Genomic DNA, 11,913 nt, shown 5'->3' with positions numbered 1-11,913 from the left:
CTAAAAAAAAAAAAAAGAAAACAAAAGTCATGCTCCTATAGAGGCCAGTCAGCCAGCATGACTGACAACAAAGACTTCCTAGGGTCCTACTCCAAAGCACTTCAGGAAAAAAAACAGACCTACTCTTGGAAAACGAACACTGCTCATTGCCCAGTCTGAAACCTGGCTCCTCTAAGCACTGGGCTCTTTCCCCTTTATGATACAAGAGGTGACGAGAGCTGAATAAAGAAGCAGGACAGCCAAGCGCATGCTTGGACATTTTATCTATAAGGGTCACAAAAATATCACTACAATAAACTCTCAAAATATAAGTTGGTCACACTGCTTCTGAAATAGGCAGTACCCTCAGGTGGGAAAAAAATAACAGCTACAAATGTTTTTGTGTGTGTGATGCGCATGCTACTCATCAGCCCTTGGCAGTCAGGAAGACAGAAGAAATTCTGAGATAGTAATACACGGTATTTGTGTTCCTTACAGAAAGATGTGATTAACTTGGTTGTCTTTTGAACACTTTAATATAATAGCTTAGAGGAAGGGGCTGGAGATAAATACTTTGATTACTCGTGAAACTGACATCAATTGCTTTGGGTAAAGAACTACTGGTGGCTGGAAGAAGAGTGAAAGACATGTTACTTCTGTACTGTTTTGCATTTTATGTCAACTGCAAAATACCTCCAGAGTCAGAAAGATCCCAACAGAAAACAGAAGTGAACTATAGAAAAGCGGAAAATATTTTGCCCATTGTTATTCCGAGCACTGATTTTTCATACTTGAATTTCTTTCTGTATAAACTTTTTATTCTTTATTAATAAAGAAGTATTATGTGGTAAACAGTACCATATAATGAGTCTCTCTGAGGGATTCCCATATTTTGGTTCGGCTCCTGTTAAAATTTTAGGAAGACCGGATTTGCTGTTATCTATTCGGAAAGTGGTGTACTATCACTCTAAAATGTGGTTCCATGTTTCCTTCACTCCCAAAATCAGTCTTGCATTCCCAGGTAGACAGTAGGTGGCAACTATCTTCCAAACAGGGATGACCCAATCATCAGGAGCACTCACACTTGTCCTAAAACTTGGACCACAGAGCCAGAACTCAGCAGAGAGCCAAGATTATAAAAACGAAGTAAGCTTTTAACTCCGAGTAGGACCCAAACAGATTGCTAGAGCCTGTTCTTAATTTATACCCAATTCTAATGTGTTTTATTATTTGCATTAGAGTACTTTGATTAAAAATTCACTAGGCACAAATGTGTATCATTGCGTTACTGATAGCGCAATTCTTTCTTCTCTCTATATTTGTAACTCTTAATGTGTTTATAAAACATTCCACATTCTCAAGGAGAATAAGAATCAAGGCCAACTATTTCAGCATGAATGATTTATCAATTACAAATTGAAGATCCTTAGGAATCTATTTTTACTGAATTGTTTATATACTGGCGAATAACTGCTGCTTTAAAAAAAAAAATCAAACTTTATGTCCCTTAGCAACCTCAGAAAGAATAAACCACGTCTTAAGCAATACATGGCATCTTAAAGGTGTCCTTACTCCAAACAATCCTGACCCATGAAAATTTGGGTTTACCACAAATATAAATTTGAGAAAGACTATTGGTCTGACAAAATGAATCATAATAAATATAAAAGTATTAGTCAATTTAGAAAAATCTGATTCCTATACAGCTTTTTCAGGAATAAATATCTTTCCATTTCACACATATTTACCAAGTTCTTTATGTTGCAGTTCCTAGAATTCACTGCTAAACCTCACAAAGTTTACTTCTAAACATACCTAATTTTTTAGTCAGAAACAATCTAGACTCTTTAGTAGAATTAAATGTGTATCATTGCATTACTGAATGTAACTCATTTTACCTTACTACTTTTTTTTTTTTTTAAAGATTTTATTTATTTATTTGACAGAGAGAGACACAGCGAGAGAGGGAACACAAGCAAGGGGGAGTGGGAGAGGGAGAAGCAGGCGTCCCGCGGAGCAGGGAGCCCGATGTGGGGCTTGATCCCAGGACCCTGGAACCATGACCTAAGCTGAAGGCAGACGCTTAACGACTGAGCCACCCAGGCGCCCCTTTACCTTACTACTTCTAAAATATAATTCTAATTTTAAAAACATATTCTGCCCACCTTATCTAAGTGTTTTTGTTGGGCACTGAAGAATACCTTTGTTAGCAAACTGTGGAACAAATCAGTAAAACTCTTTGCTTATCAAAACACCAAACCTTAAAACTTTAAGAATTTTATAACTGTTCCAGCTTTTTTGTAAGCAATATAGTATTATTTTACTGATGTAGTCAATAAGCCACTTTTTAAAAAAATGTTCCCAGCACATCCCTTCAGAAAACAGATAAGCTGTACTGTTCTGATATTCTAAATATCAGATGATATCCATGTAGACTAGCTTAGCACAAATCTAGAAAAGGTATATTTCCCTTTTTTTAAAAAAATAGATGTTTTAAAATTGGTTTTGTAAGTAACGAGGTATATTTCCACCTTCTCATTGTTGTAAAGTCACCTCAGGACAGCTTGGATGTTATTTTTTAACCCTGAGGAGTGTTTAGGAACAAGAGGAATGAGCTTCCCTTCAACAAATACAAACTTCCATTCTCATTTTCTCTCTCCCTCCTTTTCTTCTTCCCTCCCTGCCCCCCCCATATCCCTTCCTTTCCTCCCTCTTTCTCTCAAAAAATGCAGTTCAGCCCAAATATGGGGGAATGTGATCACGTGGCACAGCAGGACTAGGACATCACAGCCATGTTACACAGATGATCGAAACATGGTTTTTCCTACATTTTCCCTATTTTTCATTCAGAGCCTCTCATACGTCAACACACAAGTAATGCATATGAGGCATACTAAAAAAATTTTTTCTTATTAACTTTCATAAGTCCAGTCTGTAATTATTTTAAACACAACAAATGACCTTTCACTGTTCCTCTTTCCCATTTCCTCTGAGAAATACCAATCTACAGAAGAATGAATGACTTACCAAAAACATTTTACTACCCCCCTCGTGCTTAGGTGCACTAAAAAAAGTAGGAATTATTTATAAAAAAAAAAACAACTCTTAAAAATATCCTCTGCGAAGCCATCCTGAAGTAAGTTTCAAAGTTTTTAGATTTAGTCTCTACAGTGCACTAGGTGCTGTTGTGTGTGTCATAAAACTACACAGTAGCTTCCCAGATTAAAAATCTTCATTACCTAAGGAATTAAAAGAATTTAAGTCAGGATACAATGCCATTAAACTGCTTCAAAATATTTAGAGTCCTAAAAATGTAATGAAGGATACTTGTGGGGCTATTTTAGGCTTTACTAAATGGTTTATGGGAGGGTATTGTTTTATTTTATCTTTATTTTAAACATAGGTGGCAACAGAGTCATTTCATCATAGAGGGTCTAAAACTCTGGCCCAGCCCAGAAGCAATGTGTTTTCTTCACTGTACAGGTCTGGTGAGACCCACAGTTGAAACTGATACCCAGAGGACTGTTTCCCGTTTCCTAGACCAGAGCTGGATGTATTCTAGAGCATGAACTTGAGCTGCTCCAACTTGTTACGCTTTCTCCAGGTGGAATGCTCTGCAAATGTGGACATGGTGTAACTGAGGACAGGACACGAACTAGAGTCCTAGTATTTCTGCAAGGAAATTCATCTTCTCCTTCCACCCCACATCCCATGTGTTAACTGCTACTTTCCCACTGTGCAGGCAAGTGCTTCTTTAGATGTACAGTGTGGATTCTCACTGTGAGAAAGAATTCCAGAAACTAAACACAAAACAAAAAACTGAATCTGTGCCGGAGAAAAAGTAAGCTCATCGATTGTAATGAGCTCTGTATATTCTCAAGCCAGAAAAACAAACACCCAAAATAATGACAGAGTGCAAGACCATGCTGTAAAAATTTCTGTCAATGATGATGACAATTTTGTTGAAATATATACAAAATGGCATTATTGGATGATGAAGCTTGATTGTACCAGTGACTTGAAAGATTAAGCTGTAGGGAAGTTAGAGCCACCTACATCAGATAAGCATAAGAAAAGTGCCTTATAGGGGTGCCTGGGTGGCTCAGTCGTTAGGTGTCTGCCCTTGGCTCAGGTCATGATCCCAGGGTCCTGGGATCAAGCCCCGCATCAAGCCCCGCATCGAGCCCCGCATAGGGCTCCCTGCTCGGCGGGAAGCCTGCTTCTCCCTCTCCCACTTCCCCTGCTTGTGTTCCCTCTCTCACTGTGTTTCTCTCTGTCAAATAAATAAATAAAATCTTTAAAAAAAGTGCTTATAAGGTTACAGTTGAGCACCCATAAACCAAGAGGATAGCCATGAATAAAGAAGTTAATCATTGTGCTGAGCAAAAATTCTTCCTATGTAGATTTAGTTACTGCATCCAGACTAACAGGTAGATTTTTACATGCTAACGAATCATGAAACACAGCAAAAGCCAGGAAGGGATGCACCAGCATACAGAAGCACTACCTTAACAAGCGTAAGGAAAATACCAGGAAAGACATTCTCCACCTTAAAATGATGGCAAGGCCTACAAACGAGCTAAATAAAGTTCTTACTAATGCAGTCTTAGATTTAAGGCTGGGACTATAAGGTCATATTTTGACAAGACTGAACCAAAACTTTTCGTTGAACAGCCTGTTTATATACATTTAACCAATCCTTTGAGCTTTAAAATTGACATCATCAACTGTCCATAAAAATTTCAGTCTTTTTAGAATGAAATGTGTCCTACTACTCGGGACAACATTGCTATTTTCTCAGTATGCTTAACATTTACTTAGCAGATAATTTCTCAGTAATGCTTAACTATAAAATAATCAAGCACAAGGCCACAACTGAGATAGATCAATAGTTGCACACTTGAGCAGCGAAGTGAAGAGAATAACAAGGAAGATGTACTTTTAAGCAAAGAAAATGTGAAGACATCTTTAGGCAAACTCTCAACAGAGTATAGGACAACTCAGTATTCTCCAGTCTTCTCGAAGTCCTGGCACTTTATTCAGCAAGAAGCTTTTAGTTGTAAAATTAGAACATATGTAAAAATAATTAAATATATAAATAATTAATATATCCTCATTTAGTTTGCTAAGTTAACAGACTTCTTGCTGAAAACCTAAGTTTGTCTGAAATGTCAAGGGTTGGTATAAAATCTCACAGCAGAATATTATATAGTAATAAAAACATATTAACTATACCCGCAAGGATTAATCTTAGAGACATAATGTCAAATGAGAAAGAAAGTATAGCCTAGAAGACTACACAGAGCATGGAATCATTTTTCTCAAGTTTAAAAACAAAATTAAATATCATGGAGACACACATGTATGTGAATAAATTATAGCTAAACTATCAGCAGTGAAAACGCAAAATTCAAGATAGTAAATACTTGAAGCAAAGGAGTAGCACAACAGGAAGATGTAGCATTAGTAATGTTGATTCTTATGTTATTATATTACCATATATTATCATAGTGTTCATAATTTTTATACATGCATCAAATATTCTTTCGAAAGTATCAACTATTACACAATAAAATATTTAATTTAAAACAAAATCTCAGAGGACATGTATAACATGGTCCCTCTTGTTAATTAACAATGATATTTCTCAGCAGATCAAAATTTAAGAACCAAAGGCCAATCAAAGATTACGAAAAAGAAAAGATCCTAATCTACAATCAGAAGAGCCTCAGAGCAATGAACAAAAAGATTAAGAACAAGCATCTCTTAAGCATCCACTAAACACAAGTTATAAACTTACAAGCCACCCATGGAACACTGAGTGAGCATCTAAGAGTTAATTATTTGTTATGGATTATTAGCCCTTCCTGGCCCTCTGTCTTCATTCTCGCCTTTTGTACTTCCTGACCTCAATCTCCCCTCTTCAAAGCTCAGTCACATCCATAGAGTCTTCCTGATTCCCTACCTGAATGTGATCCCTACCATTGCTCATGATGCTCTATCCTTCCTATATGTCCCTTACCCCGTGTGACTTCACACTAATTCAGGTCCTAGCAGAGAACCCACCTCCTCTGAGTCTGTGATCCCTTTCACCTCCACGGGAAGTCTCCCTAGAAATCCTGAGCCAACCCATTAAAAGATGGCAGTGAGGGGCGCCTGGGTGGCTCAGTTGGTTAAATGTCGAACTCTTGATTTTGGCTCAGGTCATGATCTCAGGGTCCTGAGATTGAGCCCCGCCTGGGGTTCCGTGCTGAGTGTGCTGAGTGTGGATCTTGCTTAAGATCTCTCTCTCCTTCTCCCTCTGTCTCTCGTGGCCCCCACCCCCAGCTCACGCTGTCTCATGCACTCTCACGAGCTCTCTCTCAAAAATACATAAATAACTAAATAAAAAATAAAAAGATGGCAGTAATCTAAGCCCTTGCTGATATATTTACCACCCCAAGAACACTCCTTGGCTATGATTTATGATCAGCTCATTACATCACTCTCTCTTTCACATTCGTGGCAATGACGGCTGTCAACGTTCTCTGCATGATCTGGTAGTGAGGGACTCCAAGTGGCCTAGCTGCCACCCACCCCATCTCCTGCAGTCACTTCCAGCCAGCACTGTTGGCCTTAGGTCAGATTAACCAGCTAGATCCCTCTATCACTCCATCAACCTTAAGTCCTCAAATCTACATCTTCCTCGGTTTCCCAGGTCATCCTTTTTCTAATGAATCTCAATGCTCTACATCCATATAGACCAACTATTCCTCTACTATAAACAATATTGTAATTATCTGGATATATATCCCTTACTAAGCTCCCCTAAGGGTCTAACACAGGTTTCTCAATCTCAGCACTACTGCATTTTCTCCCTTTGATTTTAACGATTTGTGTGTGGGGCTGTCCGGTCTGGCAGCATCCCTGGTCCGCTATATGACAGCAGCATACCCCTCTGCAAGCTGTGACAGCTAAAAATGTCTCCAGATATTGTCAGGTGTCCCCTCTGTGTCAAAAATCACCACTGGTGTAACATAAATCATAATTCTGCTCAAAAATCACAAAATCTTTAAAAATTTGGATTTAGATTATTGTTAAATGAAAATGAAATCGAATTCCAGAGAAAGATGTGTTTACTGTGGATTTAAATAATCAGGGGGAGGAAACTTACTCTGCTAATGGCTGCACATTAAGTTTTGAAATCTGGGCATAGAAAGTTTAGTGCTTTATTTATTTATTTATTTTTTAAAGTTACCCAGGGCAGTTGTTTAGGATGAAGATAATAGAAGGATTTGGATCATGATTTCTGTACTTAGATATTAATCCACTTGAAAGAAATAGCATTTTCCTGGGCAGCTTGAAACTCTGTGATTTAGTGTTATTTTGAACCACCTTGGCAAAAGCCAAAGGGCTCAGACATGAGTTTTTGCCACAGAAAGAAGAATCACGAGTTCTACCCACATCAAAGAGTAATGCAGTTACAAAATAGATTTGAAATGACTTGGTTTTAAATTGACAAATATAAAAAAGAGAAAACCGACCTCTCCCTCATTCTCTTGTTCCAATCCCCCCCACCCTCTTACCAATCCTGTGGACTGTTTACTTTCTAAACATCTTTCAAAACCATCTTTTCCTCTCCATCCCTCCCAAACCTCTTCTACAAATCTCCAGGTTTCTAACACACATCTCTACTAACATTCTCATTTAAAAATGTACCAGAACTGGGGCACCTGGGTGACTCAGTCGTTAAGTGTCTGCCTTTGGCTCAGGTCATGATCCCAGGGTCCTGGGATCGAGCCCCGCATCGGGCTCCCTGCTCTGCGGGAAGCCTGCTTCTCCCTCTCCTGCTCCCCCTGCTTGTGTTCCCTCTCTCGCTGTGTCCTCTCTGTCAAATAAATAAATAAAATCTTAAAAAAAAAATTAAAAAAAATAAAAATGTACCAGAACTCTCTGCAGCATGTTTGCAAATGCTAAGAATTTCCCATCTTCTCTTACCTTCCCTGTCCTGTCTAGCCTTTCCTTCTTTTCTTTCTCCCTTCCTTCCTTAATTGGGATAGAAAGGGAGTTTTCTCTCCTTGATTTAAAAAACAATTTGTGTTCACCAATAAAAAAAAAACTGAAAATGGAAAAAGAAAGCTCAAATAACCACTGTTCATCCACACAGAGATAATAATCATTGTTAACATTTTTGTGAATTTTTAAATCTTTTTTATAAATAAACATATTTTAAAAGAGCATTTGTTTATAGATATGTCTCATATTCTGCCTATTTCAATGAATGATATATTGTAAACATTTTCATATTATTAAATATTTTGGTTTTAAAGTTTTTTGGTAGTCAGAGTAATATTCAACTTTTAATTTTATTTCTAAGTTGCATTTTTACTTCATTTGTAATACTTTCTTGTGCCATAATTTGGAAAAACAAAACAAAACACATTTAAAGCCCTCCCTGTACAGATTTTACAAGCTGGCTTTCTAGAGTTTCAGAGTAATTGCTGAAACAAAAACAAAACCAAAACCTAGATGCATTTTGCCTTTAGTCATATGTAAATCAGTTAAGTCACTTTACAGTTCTAATTATGTAAGTTTCACATCAAGCTACTATTCTATCAAAAATTAAAACATTATAGATAAGGTTAAAGTTCATCTGATCATCAACCACAATTCCCAAATCTTCATGTACTTCTTGATATGACTACTGTTACAAGTTTGAACTTATTTTTAGGTGTTTTACTCTGCGTATTCATCCACAGATAGGTACTTACAAAAAAGTATAGCATGAGTTTGAATTTTTAAAAATACTTAATCATTCTGCAATTTGCTTGAGAGTATTTTCTATGTTAGTATTATATAAACCTACTTCATTCTTTTTAATTGCTGCATAGTATTCTGTCTTATGACAAAGCCCTTTTCAGCTTAAGCCCAACCTGCCAATCAAATAAGTCCACTACAGTGCAATAAACCTAAAATATATTCATACCTGTTTTAAAACTGGCATCAACTTAAGGAATGTGGGATAACCTGAGAAGAAATTCTAAAATAAATTTGACTCTTAACTATAGAGAATAAATTGAGGGTTGCTGGAGAGGAGGAGGGTGGGGGATGGGCTAGATGGGGATGGGCATTAAGGAGGGCACTTGTGATGAGCGCTGGGTGTTGTACGTAAGTGATGAATTACTGAATTCTACTCCCGAAACCAATATTACACTATACGTTCATTAGAATTTAAATAAAAACTTAAATACACAGATAAATAAAACAACAACAATATATAATAAAACATCACACATTTTTGATGTTAACAGATGTATATAGTATGTCTGTATTTCTAATGCAACTGCTTCACAATTTTGGTTTTTAGATTACTTCCCATTTATCTTTATTTTAAATAATGTTACAATAAAAATTGTTTACCTGCCCCCCCAAAAAATGCAGAATTTGATAACCTGTTTTGGTAATCTAGAAGAATTTCTATTTTTTTAATTTCTATTTTTTTCCTATTTTTAATAATTTTTTTAAAAAAGGTTTTATTTATTTGACCGAGAGAAACACAGCTAGAGAGGGAACACAAGCGGGGGGGTGGGGAGGGTGGGAGAGGGAGCAGGGAGCCCGATGCGGGGCTCGATCCCAGGACCCTGGGATCATGACCTGAGCCCAAGGCAGACGCTTAATGACTGAGCCACCCAGGCGCCCCTATTTTTTTAAATGTTAATGAAATAAAGCTAACATGTGATTGGTAAAAAAGGTATATTACATTTGCATTTTTAGCTATAATTGCTTAATTCATACAGAACCTGAATCACAAAGACTTATTTATCCAAAGTTCATTAGTGGGAACATTTGGGGATGATGGAAATGTCCTATGTCTTAACAAAGGTGTGGGCTACACGGACATATACAACATAGTTAATTTTTGATCTACAGAGAAAGAAGCTGAAATTTTGAAGTGCCTTATATCTGTTAAAGAAATTGAATTCACAACTAAAAACTTTCCCTGGAAGAGATCACCAAGCCTAAATGCCTTCACTGGCAAATTCTATAAAACGTTTAAAGAAGAAATAACAGAAAGACAAATTTTTCAGAGTGTTGAAGAGGAGGGAAACTTCCCAACTCATATAATAAGACCAGCATAATCCTGAAACAAAAATCTGATTAGGATATCATAGGAAAACACAAATATTACTCAGGAACATAGATGTAAATATCCTTACGAAAATATAAGAAATCTCATCCAGCAGTATTAAAAAGTTTAATACCTCATGACCAAGTGGGATCTAACACAGGAAATGCAAGATTGGTATTACATTTGAAAATAAATCAACATGCTTCATCATATAATCAGAATAAAAGAAAAATGCCATATTATCATCTTTTTTAAAAAATAAAATAATTTAGAATATAAAAAAAGTCTTAACTGATGGGATTCAGAGACTTGGAAGAGTCCAGATTTCTGGGGCACATGCGTGATGGTATATCATTCATTAACAAATTCAGGAGGAATTGAAGTTGGGGGTCAAATAGATGCAATGAGGTCTATTTTGGATATACTGGATCTGAGCTGGTAAGGCAGGTAAGGGTCTGTAAAAAAGCACTGTATCAAAGTGGATTTCGGTAGGCAGTGAGGTACAGGATTTGGAGCTCAGAGGACAAGGCTGAACCAAAGGGATTTAGTTCCAAACTTATCAGCACTTAAGGGGGAAAGGAAATGATAGCTTGGGTGAAATTGTATAGTATGGAAAAAGCAGAGTCAGGACAACATTTTATTAAATTATAATAATGGCCTTCTAAGTGGTCTTCTTGCCTTTACACTTGGTCCTCACAGTCTGATCTTAACACAACAGCCTGGTTGACCCTATTAAGACATAAGTCAATTTCATGATCCTTCTCTGCTCAAAACCCTCTGCAGGTTTTATTCACTCCAAATAAAAGTTGAGGTCCTTCCAATGGTCTGCAAGACCCTGCAGCACTATACTTCTCAATCCTGGTGGCATGCTGGAATGACCCTTCCTTGAGATCCACCCGTTACTTCCCTGACCTCTTTTCCTTCTACTTTCTCCTTTGCTCTCTCTACTCCTGGCACAACTGCCTCTTTCTTTGCCTTGAATATGCCATCCTTGCAACTACCCCAGGGCATTTCTGTTTCTACAATGCTCTTCCATCATGGGGCTCTCTCCCTCATCCATCTCCTTCAGAATTTTACTCCTGTAATCTCAGAGAAGCCTTCCCTGTTTCCCCCCTTTATTTTATTTTTAACTTTTTATTTATTTAATGTTTAATTCAGTATAAATAACATACAGTTGTATATTAGCTTCAGGTGTACAAAATAATGATTCAACTACTCTGTACATTACTGTGTTCATCAAGATAAATGTCCTCTTTTTCAGTTTCTCTTTTAATTCTAGCTAGTTAACATGCAGTGTTACATTAGTCCCCTCTATTTTTTTTTTTTTTCTTAAGATTTTATTTATTTGAGACAGAGAATGAGAGAGAGCAGGAGAGGGGAGAGGGTCAAAGGGAGAAGCAGACTCCCTGCTGAGCTGGGAGCCCGATGCAGGACTCCATCCTGGGACTCCGGGATAATGCCCTGAGCCGAAGGCAGTTGCTTAACCAAGCCACCCAGGCGCCCCTAGTCCCCTCTATTTTAAATTGAAGCTCTCTCTCATTTTCTCTCACTCTTTTCTGCTTTATTTTTCCCTGAGCAGACTTATGATTAACATACTACATATTTTACTTGTTTCTCCAAATTTTGTTAAAGTGAAGTTCACATTACATAAAATCATTCATTTTAAAGTGAACTATTCAGTGGCATTTAGTACATTTACAATGTTGTGCAACCACCTCTAATTCCAAGTCATTCCCGCCACCCCAAAGTAAAAACCCATAACTATTCTACAATTTCTCCTTATTTCCTGGTCCTGCCCCCATCCTCAAGCCCCTGGCCCTGGTAAT

This window comes from Neomonachus schauinslandi, chromosome 3 (assembly GCF_002201575.2).
Source record: "Neomonachus schauinslandi chromosome 3, ASM220157v2, whole genome shotgun sequence".
NCBI classification, from domain to species: domain Eukaryota; kingdom Metazoa; phylum Chordata; class Mammalia; order Carnivora; family Phocidae; genus Neomonachus; species Neomonachus schauinslandi.
The sequence above is the reverse complement of the archived record's forward strand: the minus strand, read 5'-3'. Positions refer to the sequence as shown.